Raw genomic sequence first — 14,674 nt, 5'->3', positions numbered from 1 at the left:
ATGAGAAAAAACAGAAGGGAAGATAATCCAATACTTTAAAGGTATCACTACAAAATAAACTCTAAAACAGAAAAGAAAGAGTTTAAAAGAAAAGAAAAGTTAAGATATCCATAACTGAGCTCTGAGCAGAAAAAGAGAAGAAGGGAAGGAAGGCAGAAACTGGCTTTATCAAACCTAAAACATTAGTCTTGAATAGCCTCTTTAAAAAGAGTATACAGACTTCGGATTCTAATGTTTATTGTGCAACAAGAAAATGATATTCGCACACATGTATTGTACCTAGACTATATTGTAACACATGTAAAATGTATGGTATTGCCTGTCGTCGGGGGAGGGAATAGAGGGAGGGGGGGTAATTTGGAAAAATGAATACAAGGGATAATATTATAAAATATATATATATATAAAAAAAAAAAAAGAGTATACAGAAAAAATGCAGTCAAAATAAGGACCAAACCATGGTTCTAGAGGACTAATGGTGAAACATGTTACCTACCTCCTGATATATAATAAAAATATTGTTTTTTTTAAAGGGGAAAAAAGGGGGGGAGAAATAAGTATTTACATAGCACCCACTATGGTCCAGACATTGAAAATAAGCAAATAAATAAATGAAATAGTTGAAAATTAATGATGAGATGGACAATTACTCCATATAGTCACTTATACCACACAGAGGTTCATTGGTCACCTAATTGCAAAGTGCTTAGAATTGTCAGATTTAAAGATGAATTTGTCTTATACAAAAATGCAAATGTTTTATATTTGCTTAACTTCTTTAATGACAAGAAACCTTCAGTAGTACGCTATAGTAACTAGCAGATATTACACACACACACACACACACACACACACACACACACACTATTTAGTCTGTCCCTTAAAAGTAAAGATATTTTGACAAATGTGCAAGTAACTGCTTCCAAAAAGAAACCCATGTGGTAGAGAAAATATTTTGAAAGTTAATATCTGGAAATCTTTACATTGTCATATAATTTTATGTCCAGAATGACCCATCTACAAAAATTCTCATATCTACACACTGAAAATGTTTGGAAAAACTTTTTTGACCTATTTTACAATCTTCTAAATAAAAATTTTCAATGGAGTTTGAGCCTGTTTGTTAAAAATATTAAAAATTTCAACACTTTTTGATTAATTTACAAGAATAAGTGATTGACATCAGTAAAAACAAAAATTTGATAACTGAATTTCAACAAAAATATTTGCATAATTGGAAGTAGGAATGAAAAATAAATATCTTTTTATCAAATGGTCAGTAATATACTTCTATTTAGAGCTATGAACATTTGTGAGGTATCTTTTTCAAATATTACAGTCAATTATCAAAATAAGTTGAACTCAGAATTAGACCTTCGAATATGTATATCACAAAATAGTAAACTTAGATTTTAAAAAATGAACACAATCACAATTTTCCCTAAGATATTATTTTAAAAGACACTTCATTTTTGGTTTTATGTTTTATATATGTGTATTTTATAAATGTATATGATTTTATATTTCAATGTTATTTTATTGTTGATTTGTTCAAATATGTATGATAATACATGCATCTGATTTATGAATAAATAAATATGAATATATTTGAGTATATGTTCAAAATGCTTTCCTAAAAACAGAGTTTGGAGACCATTGAAAGATGAGAAGTAAAGAGCATCTGAACTAGAATAAAGAATTTCCTACATGAGTATAAAGAAGAGGAATAATAGAAGAAAATCTGAAAGTAGACTTATATAAATTAATAAATGTTTGTTTGGATATAACATGATGGAGTTATGGGCCAGTTAATCAACAAGCATTTATTAAATTCCTATAATTGAAAAACTACCGTGTTTCCCCGATAATAAGACACTGTCTTATTATTTTTTTGGGACTAAAAAACACCAGAGGGCTTATTTTCAGGGGAGGGCTTATTTTATCCTCCATCATGCCCCTTTTATCCTCCATCATGCCCATTTTAGCCTCCATCATGCCCCTTTTATCCTCCATCATGCCCATTTTAGCCTCCATCATGCCCCTTTTAGCCTCCATCATGCCCCCTGAGTGCTTATTTTATTCTCCATCGCTTACTGAACTTACCGAGTTTTTAGATGGTCCTGTCTCAGCTCTACTCCGCGGCGCTGCTCTCAGTAGCGCCAGCAAGCAAATCACCAGGGAAGAAGAGGATGACGCGCTCACTGCTGCAGCTCTGATTGGATGCAGCTCGGAGCGCGACGTGCGTTTCACCCGGGAGGGGAGGGCGGCGCTGCTTACTGAAGGTACCGCTACGCAGCATATAGCGCAGGGGATCACCATGATGACCGTTTTCATAGTAAGTTCGATAGGGCTTATTTTCGGGGGAGGGCTTATTTTAGCGGAATATTAAAGAGTATGTGGGTGTCTTATTTTCAGGATAGGTCTTATTATCGGGGAAACACGGTACTTGATAGGAAATAGAGAGGTTAGGAAGAAGGCTTAGTTGAAAGATGAAGCAGGGAGGAAATAAAGAGTACCACTTTGATATGGTGATATTTTGATAAGTTGTATTTTAAATGTGTATAAGATATGCAGGGAGCTGTCCAGCAGGCACTAGGGTGATGTGGGACTGCAGAGAGATCAGAAATAGATATGTAGACCTGGAAGATATCTGCATAAAGTGATAATTAAATCCTGATTAGATTGCTGAAAGAGAGTTATAGAAGGAATAGAAAAGGTCCAAGGGCATGTACCTCAAGAACATGGATGATGAGCAAATATATGAGAATGAGAATTTATCAGAAAACTAGGAGAAGAAAAACCAGGAGAGTAAAGTCACAAAAACTCTAGAAGAGATGGTGACGAGGAAAAAGGAGTGATTGTTAGCAATTTAAAAAAAAAAGTTATAGAGAGTTCTATGAAGGATAGTAAATAAGGGAGGGAATATTGGATTTTGCTATTAAGAAATTACTGATAACCTTGGGGAGAGCAGCTTTAGCTGGCCTCATAAGCCAGATTGTAAGATATAATTGGGCACTGACAGATGCATAGACTCCATCAGCTTGCTTAGCTGAAACAATTTCCATATATGGAGAAACTAGGAAATCTTTTTTGGAGACAATCATGATGACATGTCAAGAAAGGTTCCTTGGAGGAACTGCAGCTCATATTCAGATGTTTTCTAATTGATTGCATCTGGCTAAGCACATATTGAAGAGTAGGCTTATTGGTTGCAGAAGCCCTCAGAAAACTCTCTTGGCTTCATTTTTTTACCCCTTTGGGTAAAAATGGAGAGAAAATGAAATTAGGAGAGAGACCATGGAGCCTTTTCCATCTGAGGTTATATGGTCCTATAAAAAGGTTTATTACACCACTGACCATTCCATTTGTATTTTTCTGTTCAAGTTGAAAAGACTAGATCTTCATGACTTTATAAGTTTTGAATGTTTCATGAATGCTTTGCTCTCCCAAAGTCTTCCAGAGTAAGTGTCACATTGCTATCTCAATCATGAAGGAATAACTTTCTTTTTAAAAAAAAATTAAAGCTTTTTATTTTCAAAATACATACATGAATAATTTTCAACATTCATCCTTACAAAATCTTGCGTTCTAAATTTTTTCCCACCCTTTACCCCCACTCCCTCCCCAGAGGACAAGTAATCCAATATATGTTAAATATGTGCAATTCTTCTATACATATTTCCACAAATATCATGCTGCACAAGAAAAATCAGATCAAAAAGGGAAAAAATGAGAAAGAAAACAAAATGCAGGCAAATAACAAAAAGAGTGAAAATGCTATGTCATGATCAACACAGTTCCAACAGTCCTCTCTCTGGGTGCATGTAGCTCTTTTCATCACAAGACCATTGGAACTGGCCTGAATCATTGTGTGTCCCTCATGTCTCACTAACTATTAACATAATCTCTCTAGGTAGTATACCATCTGGCTAAATAAAATGCCTGGAGAGACTGTGAGCCTCCAGGCATGTGTGGTGAGACCATTGGAGAAGTCTTAGGAGTCTATATTAACCCATATCTCTGTTTGGCATTCAAATCTGTTTATAATCTAGCACTCTCCTACTTTCCAGCTCTTCAGCCTAGCATCCTTGATGTTCCATGAACAAGACTCCCCATCTCTCTGTTCTGGAAATTTCCTCAGGCTAACTTCCATTCCTGGAATGATCTCCTTCCTCCTCTCTAATTTCTGACTTCCATTTAATCCCAAATAAAATCTCATCTACCAGAAGTCTTTCCCAACTCCTTCTATTTCTAATGTCTTCCTTTTCTTAATTGTATCCTATTCATGCCAAATACAGCTTGTTTGTACATATTTATTTCCTTTCTGTCTCCTCCAATAGATTGTGGACTCCTTAGGGAACCATCTTTTGCCTCTTTGTGTATCTTCAGAATTTAACACAGTATTTGACCCATAATGGACACTTATTAAATGTTTATTGACTGACCAAAAAAAGATTGAAAAGCAAAATAAAATATTGGGAAATAGCATTTCCTAGTTGAAAGCGAAAGGATACATATAGAAATATAAAAAAGTGTAAAAAGAAAGGTGATCAAGAGAGTTCTGAGAAAGGAGTCTAAATTCCAGGAGCTAGACATGCGCCCAAGCATGTCTGAATTGACAGAAGAAACTCCTTATTGGTCCCCTGTGCCCAGAGCTGTCTCAGAAATGATTATAGGAGAGTGAGAGACAGACTTTTATCAGAGAAACAATGCTTCTCTGTAGATTATAAAACTGGCTATGGAAGTGGCCCCTTCTTTTTTGGCAATCTTTTCACACACTGTAATTCAACAAAGTGGAGCAGAGGTTATCTCTCCTTATCCCCAACAACACTGGTATCTTGTAACAGAAACTCATAGCAGTGGGTGAAATGTGCTTGCCTAAGTGAGCTCAAGATTTGAAATGAACTGAATTCTTAGCTGCTTTATTTTGACTATCTACTTCTTTTTCTGAGAGCATTTTAATAATAATATCTTATGTAATCAGCTTTCCAACTTTCAGGCATTCCTGAGTTCCAGAGTCATGTATAAACTCTGAGGAGGATTTCCTTAAACATACATTTTTTGGAGAATATTGTCATTCCCTCTACAACTTAGTAACTGAAATCAAAGCAAGGCCTTCCAGAATTTACACATTGCTGTATTCAGATATGGTAGGACTAATATAAATAGATAATACATATTCAGCAAATCTACAAAGGGTCTTTCTTTACCTTTAGTGAGGATATAAAACAAGCAGTGGACTACGTAATGTTTGAAGTTTCTTGTATTTATTCATGCATGCTTTTGAATTCTTTTCATCTATTGCAATTTTTATGGAAGAAGAAATAAAAAGTATCTCTCATTTTTTTTAGACAGCTCAAGAACTACTGCCTATGCAAGGCCTCTCCTACGTCTTCCAGCTTGTAGTTTTCTCTTTTCCAAACTATCTTTTATTTATTTTGCAATATACTGTACACAGACATAAATAGCATATTTTGTTAGTGTGTGCCCAGGGAATTTTCTTCCTTTTTTTTTAAAGGGAATATTTATTGCATAAGAGCTTCAGTTTTTATTCTTTAGTCAAACTAAAGATATTAGAACTAAAATTGTTTTTTTTAAATAACAACTACACTTTACATAAATTTTTCCAATAGTTTTTTTTTATTTTTCCAAATACATGTAAAGATAGTTTTCAACATTAATTTTTCTAAGACTTTATGTTCCAAATTTTTCTATCTCTCTCCCTTATCTCCCCCCTTCCCAAGATAGCAAGCAATCTGATATAGGTTAAATATGTGTAATCTTTTTAAACATTTCCATATTTGCCATGGTGGGCAAAAAACAACAATAACAACAGACCAAATGGGGAAAATAAACATGAGAAAAACAAACAAAGCTGAAAATTCTATGCTTCTATCTACATTCAGTCTCCATAGTTCTTTCTCTGGATGCAATTGGCATTTTCCATCCCAAGTCTGTTGGAATTGGGACAGTTAGATGGTGCAGATGGTGCAGTGGAGAGAGTACTGATCCTGTTCAAATCTAGGCTCAAACACCTAATATTTACTAGCTATGTGACCCTGGGCAAGTCACTTAACCTCAATTGCCTTGCAAAAACAAAACAAAACAAAAACAAGTCTATTGAAATTGCCTTGAATTACTCCATTGTTGAGAAGAGCCAAGTCCATCACAGTTAATCATCACATAATCTTATTGTTACAATATACAATGTACTCCTGATTCTGCTCACTACACTTAACATCTGTTCATATAGATCTTTCCAGGTTTTTATGAAATCAATTTGCTCATCATTTCTTATAGAATAATATTCCATTACCTTCATATACCATAACTTATGGTATATAACTAATGGATGATGGGCATCCATTAAATTTCATATACCATAACTTATGGTACATAACTAATGGATGATGGGCATCCATTAAATTTCAGGTCCCTTGCCACTACAAAAACAGCTATTACAAACATTAAAAATGAAAAAAAAATTAAATGAAACACAAAAATATAGGAAAAGTTTGAGGCACGAATATATGTCAACTTATACCCTATGCCAAAACCTATAATTCTGGATATACTTGTGTTCATAATGGCAACCTTCCCTGATAAAAGAGTATTTGTCTTGGTGATGGGGATTATTTCATTTTTTTTCTTTATATCAACAATGTCTAGTACAATGCCTAAGACCGAAATATATATAAAGCACTTTGCAAACTTTAAAATGTCTTATAAATGTTAGCTATTATTATTATTAATAGTATTTATTACTTTATGTTAAAGGAAAGGTTTACTTTAGGAATAACATTTTGGCAGCTATGGAGGTTGAAGAGGGGAAATGCCAAATAATAGGTTATTGTAACCCACTAGTTTAGGAGATGAGGGTCTGAAATAAGATGATAATTATGTAAGTGGAGGAAAAGGGACTGATAGGAGTCAAAGCAACATGTTGTGGCAACTAATCTAGATATAAGAGGAAGGAAGAAGCTATTAAGTAGGGGGAAGCTAAATTGCAAACTTAGGTGAGTAGGAGAATTATGGTATCCTCAAAATAAATAGATAAATTAGAAAAGGGATGAATTTTGGTAGAAAGATGCATTCATTTTTGGATATGGTGATTTCAAGATGCTTGTTGGACATCCATAGATATATTCAAAAGCAGTTGCTATTATAGGACTAGAACTCAAGAGCATATAGGGTGAATATAGAAATGTATGAATGAATCAATCAATCCATAAACATTTATTAAGTATCTAAATGCTAAATATTAAGTGCTAAGCACTATGCTAAGTGCCATATATAAAGAGGTAAGATAGTTCCAGTTCTCAAGGAGTTCACAATCTAATATATAAATAATCATTGAACCCATGGAATTTGATGTCATTGAATGAAAATTTATGAAAAAGGTGTATGTAAATAAAAGAGGGCCCAGAATAGAGCCCTGAGGTATACCCATAAAAGACAAGACATATCTTATGGTCCAGTAAGGAAGACCTAGAAGAAAAAGTCAGAAAGGTGGAAGGGGAACCAGGGGAGGAAAGCATCTAGAAGATAGTCAATATGTCAAATGTTGTGCATAAACTAGGACATGTTTGTAGTTTTTAGGAGCTAGGAGAAAAACAGAGAGATTGAAAAAAAAGAAGAGAGAGGATGCTACACTGGAATGGAAATGAGGAAATTGATTGACTTGGGCAAGAAAGAGCTATTTCTTCCTCAAGACTTAAACAAAGGAGTAAAAAGGAAGATAGAGAAGAAAGGAAGATGAAGTCGAAGGGTTTTGAGATGTAGAATTAGAAAGAGGCAATTCACAATTTTTAATAAAGTCTTTTTAGCCTCCAAATCATACTGTCTCCATTTTGACCATTTTTCCTACATCCTCCTCACAGGAATCTTGGATTCTGCCCCAACATCATCTTCCACTGACGGGTGAACTTATCTTGTATGGAATGAGGCAACTAACGTCCAAGTTATTTCCACTTCATGCTGATGGGCCTCTCCCTACTTTCTTTCTTTCCTTCCTTTCCATATTAGAAAGTAAGACTTTTGAGGTTACTCAAAAGTACTCTCTTTCTTTTCAGGTTCAATGTTTGGCACATACAAAGAGCTTAAACACACTATTGCCTAACTATCTAATTCATCCCTTTTGTCATTTCTTACAAGCAGAATAATATTCCATTATATTAATGTGCCCATAATTTGCTCATACCCCAATTGATGGGCATATTATTGTGAAGTTGACAAACATTAGCAATATGAAAAGAAGATAATTTTGGGAGACTTTATTTAAAATGTTTTTGATAGTATATTATTTTTTCCAATTACAAATAAAGATAGTTTTCAACATTTATTTTTTAAGATTTTGGGTTCCAATTTTTTTCTTCTTCCTTTATCTTTGCCCTCCCTAAGTCAGCAAGCCAACTGATAAAGGTTATCCATGTAAAAAAATAATTTTTTAACATTTCTATATGAGTCATACTGAAAAAGAAAAATCAGAACCAAAGAGAAAAACCACAAAGAAACAACAAAAATGAAAAGATGATAATTTGACATTATAAAACTCTTATTAGACAAATCTTGCTTTTTAAAGGATAAATTGTATTTTGCATCATACTTCCAATGTCCTACTTGTCTGTGGTCCCTTCTGAATTTACTATTCTCTTGTTTGCATATTTTAAATAACATTTTATCAATATATTTTCTTTTTATATTGCTTACATTTCCCACCTCAGCCATAACATCACTTATAACAAAGTTTTTAAAAAGTTCAGCAAAACTAACTCCAGAATGTAATGATATGACATTATTTGCATTTTCACAATCATAGTTTTCCAGTTCTATAAAGAAGTGGGGAAGTGCCTTGTCATATGACTTCTTTGGAGCCAAACTGGGTCATTATGATTTCACAGCATTCAGTTTTGATTATGTTGATGTTGTTGGTTGTGGTTTTTTCATTTACAGTTAAAGGAATCATCTGTTTTGTTTTTCTGGTTGTGTTCACTTCATTTGCATCCTTTTATATAAATATGTTCATGTTTCATTGTATTCATCATCTTTTTCTTTCTTTTTTTAAGACTATTTCTTCAAAGCTAAAGAATGAGGAAGAAGAGTGGGCTAGGAGATAGACTTGGGAACGTAGTGTTCTTTGTAGTAAATTACAATTGACTATAGATCAGTTCTCAGAATCATGGACTTGGAAAAACTCAGAGAGGGAAAATGAATGTATCAGGAATAAAAAAAGAGTCAAAGAAATAATTTTTAAAACCCAGCACTAGGAATCCCTCTCTTACCAAACATCAAGATAGAACTGATGATAAGTCAGAAGACTGATATAAAGATAAAAGGACCACTAGGGAATCATATAAAAAGGCTGTAAAAGAGGAAAGCTTAAAAGAGGTGCAGTACATCCAGTCGTGGCAGCTGCTCCAGGTCTGGCTCTAGTTCCTTCTCCAGCTGTGTTTGTGATCATAACAATGCATCTAGTTCTTTTTCAATATCAAGCCATTCAAGAAGCTCTAAGAGCACTTCCTAAAGCTCCTATTCCAAAAGTCCCTGTAGATCTCCAAGTCCTTCTTGAGTAGACATGACAATAGGCATCAATTCTCATCCCAAAGAGAAACTATCTCAAAAGGATGAGAGGAATGGAAAAGACAAAATCCTTCACTAAAATCCACCCAAATATGCTTAAGGATAATATCAAGTTTTGCATCTGTGGAAAAATTCAAATGAATGAATGAGTGGAAAGGCCACACTTTACCTATTGGAAGGAAGTGCTATGTCAGTATTAAATTTTTTGCACTTTTTTTTCGATTAAAAAAAAAACTTAAAAAAAAAAAGTTTTTAGTTTAAAAGATGTAATGCATCTAATTTTTATAAACAAGCTTGTATAGCTTATTCAATATCTTACAGTACTCTGTAAAGCCTAAAGTATCTTTTAGTTGGACCAGACTTTGAGAATCTACATGAAGCTGAAAAGACATTGAAACACACGGATGGAGGACAGATTGATAATCAGGAAGTAAATGCTATGCCTGTGCTGGCTTCCTGGCCCAGGGACACCATTTAGGCAATCTGGCCCAGGCAGAAGGCTGTTGTCACCATCTCCAATGTGGCATCAATTACCTTAAAACATGACTAGAAAGTCCTGCTCTTGCAGAAGCCAATTTCCAGAAAAACAAAACAGAGCCTACAACCACTCCAGTTCCAATTCTTAAAAAATAAAAATAAAAAAGCTATTATTTTAAATTAGAACCAAATCTTATTGAACACAAGGAGAGAATCTCATGAGACTAGGCTACACAAACTAAGGTGTGGGGTCAAATAGAGATACAAAAATGGGAACCTAGCACTGGCTAGCATTGACCATCTCCTTATCTCTGCAGGCTTTTAGACAGCACACTAAGTCATTTCTCAAGGCTGAATTTTGGCTGTAAGAATGGTGTATTAAATTTTCTCAACAGAAAACTCATTTCTTATAAATTCTGAGAAAATCAGAAAAAAAAAACAAAGAAGGAAATAATCAAGATGTAAAAGTTTATCTACCCCAGACCTGCACATTTTTTTTTAACTTCTCATTCAGAATGTTTGATTATTAGCCAATCAGATTCTTTAAGAAAAAAAGAACATGGATTCAAATTTAGGGAGCAACTCATTCCATGTTTTCTATAGCTTTTGTTAGAATTAAGCCTGGAGTCAGTTTGTTTGCTTGGTATTTTTTATTGTCATGATTTTGGGAAAGAGTACATATTTTTCATTTTACAACTTTTACTCATTGAGGTAAATGATCCTTTAAAAAAAACACATCTGATTTTTTTTTTTTTTAAACTCACACATTGAAATTGGTAAGCAGGTTGTATGTATGTTTTTTCATTGGCTTTCAGGAAGTCCAATAATCCCTAGATTGTCTTTTCTAGATCTAATTTCCAGGCCAGTTGTTTTTCCTAGAAGATATTTCATATTTTCTTCTTTTTTTTCTTTTTTTTTTTTTCTTTGACTGATTCCTAAAATCTTATTGAGTCATTCACTTCAATTTTCTCAATTCTAATTTTTAGTGTATTATTTTCTTCAGTTACCTTTTTTAGCTCCTTTTGTAATTGGCTAATTGAATTGTTTTGTTCATTGCATCTTTTTCATTTCAGGTTTTTCAGTGAATTGGTGTCTTTTTCATACCTATTTTGTAAGGCATTATATGCTTTTTTTTCCATTCCTTTTTGCAATTATCTCATTTCCTTTCCCCGTTTTTCTTCCAACTTTTTTTTTAAGATCCTTTATGCAATCTTCCCAGAAAGCCTTGTGAAATGGGGACCAGCTCATATCTACCTTTGGGGCTTCATCTGGAGTTGCTTTGCCTTTAGGAATCTCAGAATTTGAGGTCTGTTCTCTCTCTTTGTAAAAGATGTCTATAGTGAAAGCTCTTTTTGGGTTTTTTACTCATTTTTTAAGGCTTGAAGTCTGTTCAATTCAAAAGAGCAACAGCTGCTTTAATTTGCCCTGGGACAGTTCTACTGATTAATTTCTGGTGCTGGGTAATGGTGACTAGGTCCCATATTCTTCCAGGATTCAGTGGTTTACAATTTGCCTTTTGTAGCAAATCTGCCAAACCACCTGCCCACAACTAGTTCAGAGTAGCCCAAGAGGCTCACAGAAGATTTCCAAGTGCTTGGAAGCTGCAACACTCTGCCAGCTCACTGCCCCAGTCTCCCTGTGCTGCAGTCCAGGCTTGGCAGACTTCCCCTTCCCCCCTTCCCCTTCCAACTTTTTCCAAAGCTCCTCCAAGGTATCCTTCTCTGGGAGTGTGCTGCACTCCAAATATTTATGGGCTCCTTGACTCCAAGAATAATCTAGAGGCCCATTCTGCTGTTGGTTTGAGAGAAGATCAGAGGAGGTCTCAGAAAGTTGTGCCTGCTCTGCCATCTTGGCTCCGCCCCTTCCAGAGATGCATTCTTAACAATTAATATATCATCTTCCCATAGAGGAATGTAAACTTTAACTTTTAAAAGAAACTTTATTTTTTTTTCCTTTTTATCTCTTTATGCTTCTCTTGAATTCTGTATTTGAAAATCAAATTTTCTGTTCAGCTTTGGCCTTGCCAAATAAGTGAAATTCACCTGTTTCATTGAATGTCCATCTTTTCCCCTAAAAGAAAATGTTTAATTTTGCTGGATAGTTGGTTTTTGGCTGCAATCCAAGTTCCTTTCCCCTTTGGAATATTGTATTCCAGGCCCTTAATCCTTTAAAATGGAAATTGCTAGGTCCTGGGTAATCCTGATTGTGGTTGAATTTGAATTTTTTATTTCTGTCTGCTTGCAATATTTTCTCCTTGATCAAATAATTTTGAAATTTGGCCACAATATTCCTTGGAGTTTTCATTTTGAAGTTTTTTTTCAGGAGGTTATTGGTGAATTCTTTTAATGGCTATTTTACTCTCTGATTCTAGAACATCAGGGCAGTTTTCCTTGATGATTTCCTGAAAGATCTTGTCTAGGCTCCTAGACATCATGGTTTTCTGATAGTCGAATAATTCTTAGATTCTATCTCCTAGATCTATTTTCTAGGTCAGTTGTTTTTCCAATGGAGTATTTTACATTTTCTTATATTTTTGTATTTTTTTGGTTTCATTTGATTCTTGATGTCTCATTGAGTAATTTGCTCCCATTTGTTCGATGATAATTTTTAGTTTATTTTCTTCAGTTAGCTTTCTTTTTTAATTTTTTTAAATTCATTTTTATAATTATAACATTTTCTTTGACAGTACATATTCATAGGTAATTTTTTTACATTATCCGTTGTACTCCCTTCTGTTCCAAATTTTTCCCCTCCTTCCCTCTACCCCCTCCCCTAGATGGCAGGCAGTCCCATACATATTAGATATTTTATAGTATATCCTAGGTACAATATATATGTGCAGAATCGAATTTTGTTGTTGTTGTTGTTGCAAAGGAAGAATTGTATTTGGAAGCTAAAAATAATCTGGTAAGAAAAACAAAACAAAACAAAACAAAACAGTGCTCACAGTTTATACTCATTTCCCAGTGTTCCTTTTCTGGATGTAGCTGATTCTGTCCATCATTAATCAATTGGAATTGGATTAGCTCTTCTCTATGTTGAAGATAGCCACTTCCATCAGAATACATCCTCATACAGTATCATTGTTGAAGTGTATAATGATCTTCTGGTTCTGCTCCTTTCACTTAGCATCAGTTGATGTAAGTCTCTCCAAGCCTCTCTGTATTCAACCTGTTGGTCATTTCTTACAGAACAATAATGTTCAATAACATTCATATACCATAATTTACCCAACCATTCTCCAATTGATGGACATCCATTCATTTTCCAGTTTCTAGCCACTACAAAAAGGGCTGCCACAAACATTTTGGCACATACAGGTCCCTTTCCCTTCTTTAGTATTTCTTTGGGATATAAGCCCAGTAGTAGCACTGCTGGATCAAAGAGTATGCACATTTTGATAACTTTTTGGGCATAATTCCAGATTGCTCTCCAGAATGGTTGGATTCTTTCACAACTCCACCAACAATGCATCAGTGTCCCAGTTGTCCCACATCCCCTCCAACATTCATCATTATTTGTTCCTGTCATCTTAGCCAATCTGACAGGTGTGTAGTGGTATCTCAGAGTTGTCTTAATTTGCATTTCTCTGATCAGTAGTGATTTGGAACACTCTTTCATATGAGTGGAAATAGTTTCAATTTCATCATCTGAAAATTGTCTGTTCATATCCTTTGACCATTTATCAACTGGAGAATGACTTGATTTATTATAAATTAAAGTCAATTCTCTGTATATTTTGGACATGAGGCCTTTATCAGAACCTTTAACTGTAAAAATGTTTTCCCAATTTGTTACTTCCCTTCTAATCTTGTTTGCATTAGTTTTGTTTGTGCAGAAACTTTTTAATTTGGTGTAATCAAAATTTCTATTTTGTGATCAATAATGGTCTCTAGTTCTCCCTTAGACACAAACTCCTTCCTCCTCCACAAGTCTGAGAGGTAGACTATCCCATGTTCCTCCAATTTATTTATGATTTCGTTCTTTATGCCTAAATCTTGGACCCATTTTGATCTTATCTTAGTATGTGGTGTTAAATGTGGGTCCATGCCTAGTTTCTGCCATACTAATTTCCAGTTTTCCCAGCAGTTTTTGTCAAATAATGAATTCTTATCCCAAAAGTTGGGATGTTTGGGTTTGTCAAACACTAGATTGCTATTTTTATTCACTATCTTGCCCTGTGAACCTAACCTATTCCACTGATCAACTAGTCTATTTCTTAGCCAATACCAAATGGTTTTGGTGATTGTTGCTTTATAATATAGTTCTAGATCAGGTACAGCTAGACCACCTTCATTTAAATTTTTTTTCATTACTTCCCTTAAAATTCTCGACCTTTTGTTGTTCCATATGAATTCTGTTGTTATTTTTTCTAGGTCATTAAAATAGTTTCTTGGGAGTCTGATTGGTATAGCACTAAATAAATAGATTAGTTTAGGGAGCATTGTCATCTTGATTATATTCGCTTGGCCTATCCAAGAGCACTTAATGTCTTTCCAATTATTTAAATCTGACTTTATTTTTGTGGCAAGTGTTTTGTAGTTTTGCTCATATAATTCCTGACTTTCCTTTGGTAGATATATTCCCAAGTATTTTATACTATCGACTGTTATTTTGA

Source organism: Sminthopsis crassicaudata, chromosome 4 (genome assembly GCF_048593235.1).
Source record: "Sminthopsis crassicaudata isolate SCR6 chromosome 4, ASM4859323v1, whole genome shotgun sequence".
NCBI lineage: Eukaryota > Metazoa > Chordata > Mammalia > Dasyuromorphia > Dasyuridae > Sminthopsis > Sminthopsis crassicaudata.
This window is presented reverse-complemented; position numbering follows the sequence as displayed.